This window comes from Crocodylus porosus, unplaced genomic scaffold (assembly GCF_001723895.1).
Source record: "Crocodylus porosus isolate Cpor-Errol unplaced genomic scaffold, CroPor_comp1, whole genome shotgun sequence".
Lineage (NCBI taxonomy): Eukaryota > Metazoa > Chordata > Crocodylia > Crocodylidae > Crocodylus > Crocodylus porosus.
The window spans coordinates 363786-376656 of record NW_017728939.1 but is presented as its reverse complement, the minus strand read 5'-3'; positions in this window follow the sequence as shown (position 1 = coordinate 376656).

Genomic DNA, 12871 nt, shown 5'->3' with positions numbered 1-12871 from the left:
TCTCTCTCTGGCCCTATTTGCAAATATATACCCTTTTGTATCACCAACAATGTGTGCCTGAAGGATCATTAATATTCATTGAGCCTCCAAAGAAACGAACGGAGAGAGAGTTTTTTTACCTCACTTGTGTTGCAGGGCATCATAAAGCCAGGTAGTGCAGGTGTCTGCAGAGGAAAATACCTAATTAAGGCAATTGGTGGGCCTCAGTTTGGGCCTGCAGTGTGGCAAGTGTCTGGCTAAGCCACCCTGCCTTAAGGGCAGTCAGAGAGCCGCCTTTTCAAAGTAAGAGGAAGGGAGCATACAGACAAGCGTGTGTCTGGGAGAAGGGTAATAGATGAGATGAATAATAATGAATGAGATGAATAGAAAACTCCTTTTAGGCAGGGGGCTTCTTCGTGCTTTGGACAGAGACTCGTGCCCAGACCTCTGAAGATCTCCGACCGGATGCAGAGAAGCCTGCCTGATTCCTGGCAAGGGACAGGACGTTTCCTTTAAAGTCATGGTTGGGGGGCTGTCATCTGAAACCCATTAAGTCACCAGGGCAAAGACTTTTCTGCACCCTGGTGTTGCATGACTGCTCCAGTGAAAGGTGTCTTCCTGGGGCATGATCTGCACTTAATATAATTGTGCTGGCCCGGCTTTGTCAGTTAGGTGTATAAGAAAAATCACCTCTGATCAGCATAGCCACACCGGCTTAAACTCTAATGTAGTGGCAGGCATCCCCGCAAAAAATCGCCTGGCAGGGATAGCTTATTTTTTTGGTTTAATCTATAACAGCAGAAGAACCATTGCCAGTTGAAGCTGTGTCTCTGCTCTGGAGGGGTTTCCGCATCTCTATCAGCAGATCCTTTCAAGTAGAAGAAAAGCTGGTGCCAGGCTTCAGTCTGGGATTTATAGCTTTCTTCTGAATCCCCAGCATTTCTTAATGGATGGTTTCTTTTGATCCTTGTGCTGATGGGAGTCAGGAAATTATTCCAGCAGCCACTCGGGAGCGCAAGTGAGCCTTGAGATTGGTACAGAAAAGCACCCTGACTTAACAGTCTAACTGGAAATAAGCTCTGACATCAAAAAGGGAACTGCAAAAGTGCTGAGAACAATCCTGGCTGGCGCTGATGCTTCCCTTTTCCCTTCCCCGCCTTTCTTCTAGCTACTCTCCTGACCCTCTCTTCTTGAGCATCCTCCTATGCCACAGCAACAAACGGATCTGTAGTTCACTACCAGTAGTGAGCTATGGGTGCTGCTCTTATAGTTCAGGGTCAGCTGCCGAAGGACTGACTGTGCTAGCTGGGATTACCTTGACACGTAGCTGGTGGGAGTTCAGTTTCTGTGCGTGCATACTGTAAAGCTGCCCAAATAAATGGGGAATTTATTTCCACTCCCTTTGCGATTGCTTACCATAAGTTTTCCAGGCAACGAATTCACTGACAGGGCTGTTCATGGAAGCAGTACATTAAGTGTGAAGGTTAGAGGATATTTGGGGAAACGCATTCTGACTTTTAAGTGCAGATACCAGTGTTGGGGAATTAGGCCCATCGAGGCAGGGACTGCAGACTAGCGAGGCAGCCTTTAAAAAAAACAACTTCAGGAAGGCAGCAGTCAGATTATAGGTTAAGAAGCATTCAGATAAATTGTACAGAGAAGAATTTTAAATGACGTATAAATTAGGGGAACTGTTAAGCTGATTTCTTCCTGGGCATAAGCTAGCTATGCTGAACTAGCCTACTGCTTGTGAAGAAATGAATGTGTCCATCTAATCATGCACGGATCTATGATCACCACCCATACAGATCTACTTCACACTTACATAAATCTCATGCCAAGCCTCTATTGTGGGCACTCAGCATTTCAAGCATATGAGTTAGATGTTGTTTTCCTGCTCAATTTTATTTCTAGTTGCTGTTTTGCAGATTCACAGAAGCTGAGGGCCGGAGGGGACCTCGTGAGATCGTCGGGTCCAGCCGCCCTGCTCTGGGCAGGAAAGACGGCTGGGGTCAAATCACCCCGGCCAGGTGTGCGTCCAGCCTCCTTTTGGAGATGTCTGCACTACCCCGCTGGGAGTCTAGTCCAGAGTGGTCACTCGAACTGTAAAGAAGTTTTCCCTTATATCCAGTCTGAAACCTCCTCCTAGGAGTTTACAACTGTTGCTCCTGGTCATCCCCTGGGGCGTTTGGTGAGTAGCTGTTCGCTTCGCCCCTGATGCTCTCCCCTGATATATTTGCCAAGCTGCCACCAAACCACCCCAAAGTCTTCTCTTGTCTAGGCTGAACAGTCCTGCTCGCATGGCTTGCTCTTCAGGCCTGTAATCATAGACCTGAAGAGCGAGCCATATGGGAAAAGGCTGAGGGTTTTGTTGTATTTATTTTTATTAGTGTGTCTGTGTTGGAGACATTAATATTGCTGTGTAATTTTATGGGCTTAAGTGGAGCCGGCTTCTCCCCACTCCCAGCAGAGTTCATTATAAATAGAATTACTCCTTGCAGGTCGCGGCGAGTGAGCTAGCGGGGCGCTTTCATTCCACTTCCGTATATAGTTTCGCTGTGTCCAAATTCCTGTGTCTAGCAAGCCAATCTGGGTGCCTAACAGAACATTTGTGCACGTCCTCCTGAGGTTGCTGCCAGGGCAGTGCCGTAAGAAAGCCACCAGGAGGCAGGGAGCCTGGCACATCTCCGCTTCGTCCCCTCCTCGCTCCTGCGGCGGGGTTTCTGCTGTCACTCAAGGAGGTGAATAGCAGGGGAGGAATGCGAGACGGAGGAGGGCGGTGGGAAAGGCGCAAGCTTGTTTCTGCGGTTCACACGGGCGGTTTCTCAGCCCCCGCCGTGGAGAACAGCCCCAAAGCAGACCCCAAAAGCCGAGTTGCTCCCGAGCGGACCCGCTCCCGACGGAGGAGTCCTCCCTTCTCTCCCTTGGCACTGGGCGCGTGCGCTTGTGGAGCAGGGCAGCCACCACGGCCATGGGGGCACGCTGGGGGGCTGCGACTGCCTCGGTGACAAGTGCCCGCACGTGGACAAGGGCAGCGTCCGCAGCGTGGCACGGGTGGGACGGCGGGAAGGTCACCTTAGTGTGGGCTTTTGCCTGCGGTGCCATTGCAACGGGTTGCCCGAGCCATAGGCTCTGGCACGCCATGCTACGAAGAAGCAATGGGTTCCACCGGGCGCCGTACAGAGACGGGGGAGCTTCTGAGTGGAGACGGGGTGGCCGTCTCGCCAGCTCGGCTCTGGCCCGCTGGGCACTGGCAATGGGGGGAGTCGCTCTCCATGCTTGTGCTGGGGCCCCGTTTGGCACCGGGAACCTTTTCCTGCCTGTTTATAAATAGCCCTCATTTCCTCCACGGCGCTGTCAGCCCAGGTGCGGCTGGGAATGATTACCAGATTTTTGCAGCGCCTCGCTGAGTGTGGGAACCGGGAGGAAAAGCTGGAGCGAGTCCCTCTTTCATCTCCCTCCTCCCCCCACGGCTGCCAAGCCTGGTTTCCCTTTGAATCCTTTAGTTTGTGCCAAATGAGGGAGAAAACACGCACGCACGCGCACACGCACACACATACTCGCACACACGCGCAAGAATGCATCCAGAGACCTGGCTTCACTCGAGCTCGGGGAGATGGGCGAGGAGGAGGCCAGCACCCAGTAGAAAGGCGCGGAGAAAACAAACAGGGAAGCGGCATTATCGCTGCGCCTCCGTTCCCGACAAAGGCCCGGCTTGCGAGGGGCCCCCGAAAGAGTCCCCCGCAGCCCGGCAGACGGGGAGGAGGGAGACGAGTGGTGTCCTGAAACCCCCCGGTGCTGAGAAGCAATGAAAGAGCAGTGGCGTCTGGGGGAAGCCAGGGCTCTGTTTCATCCTTGTGTGGGGACATTGTGCCCGGACAGACGCCCTTGTGTCGGGCCCGTCTGTCAGCACAAAGGCGGCAGGGCTGCTGGCACGGACCGGGGCTGGGGGGAAAGGCTTTTCTTTGGAGTTTCGGAAAGACGGGTTTTTGACTTGCTGCCGACTTTATCCCAGCAAATTAATAATTTCCTCCTCGCGGGAACAATGTGGGCCTGTGTGCATCTCGGTGTCCGCTGCTCCCCCCCTTCGTGACACACACACAGGGTCCTGCTCTTCTCACAGCGAACTTCCTCTGTGCCTCTCCTTCAGCTGGGTCTCCAGCTGCACACAACTGTCCAGCTCAGCCCAGCTGTGACGGCTGCCACCTCTGGAGAGTCCCGGAGGGGAGAGTATTGGAACGGATGATGCATGGGGCAGAGCGGGGCCAGGACGGCCATTTGAGCAGCTGAGAGGGGAACATCTGAGCCCAGGAAGGAGGTTTCAGGTCGGGAACGATCTGGCCGAGGTCTCCGTTCAGCACTAAAGCTAGCTGATGGGCAATCACAGATGCCCAGTGGGTACGTGGGCCACACACGACTGCATGCTGGTATAGACAAGTGTGTACAAGCATGCGAGCCTATGCAGGTTGCTTGCCAACGCAAACCTTCATATCATTACATAGCTGCGCACACGGTCATGTGTATGTGTTACATGCTTTAAACACTGGGATGCCCCCAGACTTGCGGCTGCACACTCAGCTGTACAGATCCTTGTGCACTTGCACACATGTACATGCAAGCATACACTGAGTTTAGATGAACATGCATGTCCTTACAGCCACTTTCAGATGTGCTTGCAGCTGTGTACGGGCTGATGCCCAATCCCACGCCATCCTGCACATACCGTCACCCGGTCATGAGCCCACACTTGGAGGTCTCTGTGTGCCCGCAGGGCCTCAGCTCCCTCCCAAGAGGACATGCCAAGCCAGGGGCTCTCATGGGAAGTCGATTCCTCTGACAGCATTGTATTTGTTCCATATGTATACACCAGGGTGGTGCCACAGGTGGGCAATTGTTCCAGCTGACAACCTGAAATGCAAAGAAACAAGATTTAACTTCCTGCTATTCAACTCGAGAAAGTAGCTGTTTATCACCAGCCACTGGTCGCTGGCAGAAAAGAGACCCACCCATCAAGCTTCATTCTGGATAAACTCTCCTTTGGAGCTGTAACGATAGAGCTGGTTACAGGGACACTGCTAGAAGGAAGCTCACAGCGCTGGGACGGATGTGTAAATTCACCCAGCTGCAGCTGCTGTTGGTTTGGGAGGTAACGGGTGCAGAGGTGGGTGCTGTGTTCGAGTACGTGCCTGCCTGGCCTGCCACGCTTGGAGGGCAGACAGGTCCTTGCACATCTGTGATCCCTCCGAAGCGTGAAGCCATCCCGCTTAGGGCAGCCGCAAGCCCCCCAGCCTGGAAAGCATCAGCATCGTGCCAGGGCGGGGGCAGCCTCTTTGGGGACGGGCTGCATTGTTCGCAAAGCCCCGCACGCCGAAGCTTCGTGGGGTCACAGCTCTCCCTCGGGACCGGGCGCAGGACGTTACAGCCGGGTCAGCGGAAACGCCTCGCATCGAATAAGAGCAGGCTCGAGTCTGCCCCAACCCCAGCCCGACCCCTGACCCCTGACCCCTGGGCCTCTTTGGCAAAGGGGCCGTGTCTATGGAGACCCTCCCCTTGGGCAAACCCGGCGTGTTGCTGAGAGTATCCGAGTGGGTCCGCATGGCCGCGCCATCCCTGGGCTTGCCTCTTCCACCCAGCCCCGGTGCCTTCGGGAGGCCGGCGTGTCTGGGCCGCTAGCTGCTACTTTGGCTTGCGTTATTAAAGATTTACTCCCTGGAAGGAGGGAAGGGGCTCTTTGACAACGTGTGGCCTCTGCGGGGATCTGGCTAACGGGGGAATGCGTCAGCTCCATCGCCGCGTCCTAATCGCAGCCTGGCTGCAAACGAGGATCCCTCGGCACAAAGCAGCAGCAGAGACGGGCGGGGGGCTGTTGCGAGCCCCCTTCCGTATTGCCCGGGGAGCCTCTCTTCCCTCCCCTCCCTTCCCCCGGTCCCGCAGCTGTTTCCTAGAGTTTCCAAATTTTTGCCCTTTGAAATCACTCCATGTTGGTCCCACAACAAACACAGCTGAGGCTCCCCATTAAGTGTAAGAGAAGCTGGTGTTTTCAGGCCGCTGGGGGGGAGGAGGCTGCCGGAGGGGTGGCGGTGAGGGGCCGTCTGGAAAATATTAATTGGAAGTGGGGGGTGGACCCTGCCATCTCATTCCTTGCCGGCCAGGCCGCGGGTGTCGCGGGGAGCGTCCGCCAGGAGGGACGTGCTGCTGGGAATGCAAAGGCATGCAGGTCCCTGTCGCTGGGACTGACTTCTCCCCCGCAGCCATCTCTGATAACAAAACCTGTTCCCGCCTCTCCCAGCCCTGGCTTTGGGCCCAGGGGAAGGCTGTTCCTGCCAGCCCCGGGGAAACTTCGCAGCCTGCTCTCCCAGCACACACCAGAAGAAAAACGCCCAGCCTCACCGGGTCCCGGCCATAGCGGCTTTGCTCGGGACCCCTCCAACCGCCTCTGCTCCTTTTTCCTTAATCTCATCTCTCGGAGCCCCAGCCAAGCCCTTGGGTAGCAGCCCTGATCCGGCGGCTCCTCTTCCTGCAAAACTGAAGTTTATTCCCTACCTCTGGGGACTCTTTACCATCTTCTACCAGCTGTACGTTCCCCAGAGCCTGACTTCAAACGGCGACCGGACGTACGCTTCGCTGGGGTCCTCTGACCTCAGCAGTCTTTCCTGCCTTGAGCGGGGGGCTGGGGCTGATGATCTCTGGGGTCCCTGCCAGCCCTGAACTTCTATGACTTTGGTCCCGAAAGCTTCCAGAAAAGGACAGTTTTCTTGCGATTTCCCAGTTGGTCTAATAAAAGGGATCATTTTGGAGAGTCCTGGTTCCTTTGAGTGTCCCCTTCCTGCCCGTGCTTGGGTGCTGTGATAACTTTACAACACTGAACACGTTCATTGAGGACCTTGCGCCAATGAAGTTTCTTTTAAAGCAGTGGTGGGCAACTATCTCGGGTGGGGGGCTGTGTACTGAGTTTTAGCAAGCCCTTGAGGGCAGCCGGGGGCAGATAAATATCAATTTTCTACATTTTTTAGGGGCCCCATGGGCCAGATAGAATGGCCTAGTGGGCTACATCCGGCCCATGGGCTGCATTTTGCCCATGCCTGTTTTAAAGGGGTCCTTTCATGCTGCTCTGAATCCTCCTTTTTTCCCAACAGTGGTACCCTGCTCCTGAGATTTTCTTCCAGGCTGGCTGCAGCTATCGAATGTGCTATATACAAATACATTCTCTCTCTCTTTCTCTCCCTTGATTCGTTTCCAAGTGCTGCAGCAACAAAGTCACCCTATAAATGGCAGGAGCCATACTGGTTAGTACTGAGCCCAGCACAAAGTGTGACAAGTCTTACTTCGTTGTCTGGGACAAGGAATGTATAATACTGTGGGCAAGAAGCTAAAAAATGGCAAGTGATTTGGAGAGTGCAACCTGAAATGCCTCAAAGCACCTTATGAGAAAGCATGGGATGCTCATCCTCGGGCCCTTTTGAAGTCTCCCGAGTCGGACCCCCCAGATGACTTTGGGAAAAGTTTGGCTGGTAGCACTGTCGTTGGGAGGATGTGGTCAGTGAGCTCCCCATGGCTTGTGTATTCCTCCAGTAAATACACATTTACACAAGTTTTCCAGTGCCATTCAGCCACCAGCAAGGTGGCTAGATTTCAGGCGGCAGCAGCAACATTTTTTTTTAATGACAAAGTAATTAACCAAATGAAGCCCTTTTTAAAAGCCACTAATTAAAAACAGTCCCTCCCCCTTAGTTCTCCTTTTAAGCTCTGTTGATGTTTGCTAATTTGCTTTACAAAAGTGTACCTTGTTGTGGCTTGAGAAGAAAAGAAAGCTTGAAGTGGTCGGAGAAGAAAGGCTGGAGGGGGTGCATGGGGGGGGCTCTTCTGTCTGTGCTTTTGCTTGCATTTATTCTTGCCTACTCACCAGGTCTATCTGCGCATGGTTAACGAGTGGTGAAACCCTCTGCCGCCTTGTTCTCACACAGCTTATGAGAAGGGGCCTGGCAGGGGAAGGGAAGTGGCCCTGGGCACTGGCTGCGGGGGCAAGCATTATCTCCCAAGGCTGGGTTCCTCCGTTCTGGGCAGTGATAACAGAGCCCTGCAAACAGCCTCGGCGAAGCAGCCTGACAGGTGTGGCTTGGCTTTGCTTTGCTTTCTGCTGATCTGCTCTTCCCCATCTATGCCACAGCCTTTCCCAGTATTGCTAGCGGGGGACCTGTGCTTGGGAGCCAGACCCTAGCATGGTGGGGGCCCAGATAGCCGTGCTGCAAGGATCATTTCAGTTGTGCGCTGTGCAGATAGACATCTTGCTGAGATTTCATAGATTTCATAGACATTCGGGCTGGAAGGGACCTCAGGAGATCATCGAGTCCAGCCCCCTGCCCCAAGGGCAGGAGTGTCTGCCGTGGGAAGGAAGGGGGAGAGGCTGTGTGTGTTTTCTCCCCCCTCTGTTACCAGCAGCTTCCTGTGCCTTCTCCATACTGCTGTGGATGTGGGGACTAGGAGAGTTTTAAACACTTTACCATCAATGCACTGGATCTGCATCTTGGGGGTGGGGAAAAAAAATAAATCCCTCTCTGGCCGTCTTCCAACTTGACAAAACACAGAGGCTTTCTCTTGTCTGTGAAACGTACACCCAAAATATTTTCCTGAAAGAGCGTGTTTCTCCCAGCTAGGATAAAGCCCTTTGCTAATCCACAGAACAGCCCACGGTGCTGCAGCTCGTTCAGGATCCCTGCGCGGCCTCTGCTCTCGGACTTCCAGCGGTCGATCCAGCGGCCCATGATGAGACCAGAGATAACATTGACTGAAGATGTGTGGACACAGTATTCCAGACCCGTACAGGGTTGTCGGAGGTGTCAGTTCACCAGAAGGTGACAGATAGGCTCTGCCTGCCACCTCCGTATTTCCACTGGCCTTGCCCTCACTCCTGCATTCCAGCTGCTGCAGCTTTCCACAGCTGGCAGCTCTCTGGGGACATTTCCCAGAGCCCAGCAGGCAGGGAGGGAGAAAGGCAGGCACGACTCCTTACAGCAGTGTGTGTACATGCGTGTGTGTGTGCACGCGTGTGTGTAAAACTCCAGGTATATTTACCCACAGACCCAGGAGGGCACAAGCATCTGCTCCCTGGCAGGGTTTTGGCTTCATCTGGAGGGCTCCTTCAGTGGCTGCATTGTCTTAATTTATTCATTCCTTGCTCTCTTGGCCTGGGAAATGGGCCTGCCCATTACAGTCAGCTGTGATTGATTTGTGGGTTTTATGGTGAGGAGCCCCATCCCCTGGAAATGACACCTTTCCCCTAAGTCAGGGTAGGCAAAATGTGGCCCGCAGGCCGGAGGCAGCCCGCCAGACCATTGTATCCAGCCTGGGCCCCTAAAAAATTTAGAAAATTAATATTTATCTGCCCTGGCTGCCTGTTATGTGGCCCTCGATGGCTTGCCAAAACTCAGTAAGCGGCCCTCCGCCTGAAATAATTGCCTGCCCCTGAACCAGAGCTGTTGGCTGGCAATGACTGTCATTACCCACCTCATCTGGATTTAAACTAATCTCATAGCAGGGGACAAGTCTGTATGTCATTGTTAGTCCCCTGAAGCTGTGGGTTTTTAAAGAGGAATTCTACTATAGGTTTCTCCCTGCCTTTCCGGACATCTTTATTGAGGCCAGGATTCAGCAAATAAGACCAGAAGCCTGATTGCTTTGCTGTGATGGTAGTTGGTAGATGGTAACTTTAAACCAGCTGGCTTGGGAGCAGTCTACCTGTGCCTAACCTCCTAGCACAGACGTAACCTTCCAAATCATTCCTGAGCCTCTCAGCAGGTTTTGCACCGAGTCCTGTGCGACTGCAGCCAGCAGTCCCTGAGCTAGCTAGGCTATATGCCATGGTCATTTCTAAGTAGATATATCCTAGGTTTTCTTCTGAGGTTCTGACTCCTCCACACAGTTATGGGGGATAGAGTAGGGAAAGTACAATGTGGGGAGAAGGATACGGGCCTGAACAGACCCTGTGCTCATACGAGGATAATTAGCTGATGTAAAAAAGGAGAAGATAGACAATATCAACCCCAAACCAGAGGACCTTCATCCAATTCTGCGTAGAATTACACCTGAAAGAATCAGGTATCCAGGTTGTAGCTGTAGAGGAAAATGCGATCAGGACTCATGGTAGAGGTGATATCTTTTATTAGACCACCAAGTTTTTTGCAACAAAAATTCTTTATTTGCAAGCTTTTGCACACAAACACCCTTCATCAGGCATTGGCAAAAAGACTGTAAAAGTCCTCCTGGGTAGAAATGAAAGTTCATCTTTCAGAGGATTTCACAGAGGAGCAAAGGCCGCTGAATGGGCTGGGCCACCAACCACAACCCGACCAGCTTTTAGCACCTTAATTGATATAACCCACAAATGCACACTTGTCATTCCAGTTAAAACCGTATAACTATTTTTGTAACTGCATAGCTAGCTAAATTAACGTGCTAAAAGTTGGTCAGGCCGTGGCCTGGGTGGCTCACTCTGTTTGGCAGCCTATGCAGAGGAGTCAATAGATGGAAAACTCCTTTGGGCAGTCAGTTCATAGCTGGTATGGAGTTTGGTATGGTATGACACTTGAAAAAATGAAAGCTCCACTAATATAAGTTATACCAGTATGTGTCATCTGCCTGCAGCTTATCCTGGGATAAATGGTTGCTCAAGGTAAATGGACTATTACCGGCATCATCCGCTACTTCATGGCAAAGTGTGGTCGCAACGCCTAGTGTAGGCAGCTGCCCATGGAGAGCTGCCCCAGAAGTCAGTGTAGTTTCTACTGCCTTACAACACCAGTTCAAATGGTATCAGTGATAGTCATGTCATCTGTCCAGGCCCTAGGACAGTGATGGGTACAATAGCAACACCTGAAGCAGAGAGGTTGTAGGAAATGTTGCATGAGATTGAAGAGCGCCTCGGAAGGAGGAGGTAGCTGCTCCACTATTTGGACGCACCAATGTGTGAATGGGGATCTGTCTGGTGACAGGAACAAGGAAGGAAATGACCCTGGGGACTGAGGTTTTCATCTGGCAGGCTGCTGGGAGCTGTGGCTACTTCCCGTTTCGGCTGGTGCATCGAGTCCTGTTTGATATCTTCGTGTCCTGAGAGCTGTGTAATTACAAAGACCCTGTCAGCCTGCCAGGGCAGCTCTGCTCAGCTGCAATCTATAATCCTCCTTCTGAACTGTGTGAAGCATCCTCTCTCAAATCCAGTCATTAGTCTTCTTTCAGACAAACTGGGAACCTCAAGAGAGATTTCTTCAGAATAAGCCCTACTGCAGCCAAAGCTGTGGCAGCGCCAGGCCCCTATAGTTATGTCAAAATGCCAATCAGCTCTGGGCAGAGGTTGGTCATGAACTTCTCGTGGTTTACTGGGCCCCTGATACCATGACAAAAAAATTCAAAAAATCAGCTGCTCCTGCACTACGCCTTTAGCCCATGGGCAGGGATGTCTGCTCTCTTAGCCTGGATGAGAGTCTCCTGCAGCCCAGCTCCGAACAGCCCACAAAGGGGCATCCGGATATGTGAGCTCAGCCCATCTCCCACTTCTCTGCGTGCCATTCCTGGGTCACGTACGTGCACATTTGCACGCGCTCCCTCCCCAGACAAAATGAACGACAGCTACTCGAACCTTTGCCTCCCTATCACACGGCTAATTCCCTTTAATCCTCCCCTGCAGTCTCTGCAGAAGTGACCTGCGAATGGGCTCAGTGCTGTGCCTGTTTCTGCCGCTCTAACATGCAGCTAATCCTGGGGTGGCTGGGATCGCACTAACAATCCCCCAAGCTTGACCAGGAGTGCTTCTAAATTGCTCTCCAGGAGCACAGGCAGCAATATGGATCCGATTACAGGAGAAGTGGGCTGCCCGGCCTCTGCTCTGTTCATAATGAAGAGTAATCCTAGAAAAACATGTTGCCAATTATGCTTCAATTGAACCCAGATAGCGACGCTTAGTGAAAGCCCAAAAAGGAATGAATTTAGATGGTGAATTCCTTTCTCATGAAGAAGGAGGTCCCTCCACGGCTGGCTCACGCTCTGTTTGTGGCTGGACGGGATGAGGACTGGTGCTGGAATAACTCAGCTCCATCCCATGGAAATAGAAAGCAGGCCTTGGGAGACATTCCTCTGGCTATGCTGGGATGACTAACTATTGGATCTCCGCGGAGAAGAGAGTAGCGGAGGTCGCTCTCAAAGTAGTAACACGACACTCACCCTAGGGATGAGGTGTGCATCGTGATTGAAAAGATATCTTATTTAGTTAGTCTATAAAGATGCACGTCGACCCTGCCTTCTGGCTGACTTCAGACTAAGGGAAGTGGTCCCTACCATTCATTTGGACCTGGCCTCTTTCCTCCACAACAGCAAAGCCGCGCTGATTAGCTCAGAGAGGTGCCACAGAGTCTCTGGGTAGCAGCAAACTTCCCTTGCCCTCATTTTATTGACACCCTGCGTTAAAGGGTTTTACAGATGTCTTGTGCCTACCCATTTACTACTGCTATCATGAGCCCAGCTGCATAGGGTGCAGAGGGAGGAAGAATGGATAACAGATGCATTGAGAAGGCAGGGTAGACTTGCACCTTATAGACTAACCCAAGTGAGTGTGTGTGTGCGTGTGCGCACGTGTGTGTATCTATATGTACCTACATCTGAAGTAAGCTTCAGCTCACGAAAGCTTGTGCTATGTATATATTGACTTTGGTCAGACTAGCAGGTACAAATCCTCCCCTGTCTTCTACTCGGCTTCAGACTAACACAGCCAACCACAGCTCTCATTTAGAAGCCCCATAAAAGAGCTTGTCCATAAATCCTAAGACACGAGATTTAAAGTTTGGTGCCCTGTGCCTCTCAAGTCTAGTCTCAGCCTCCTTGTTCTGCTAGATGGTGAAGAATC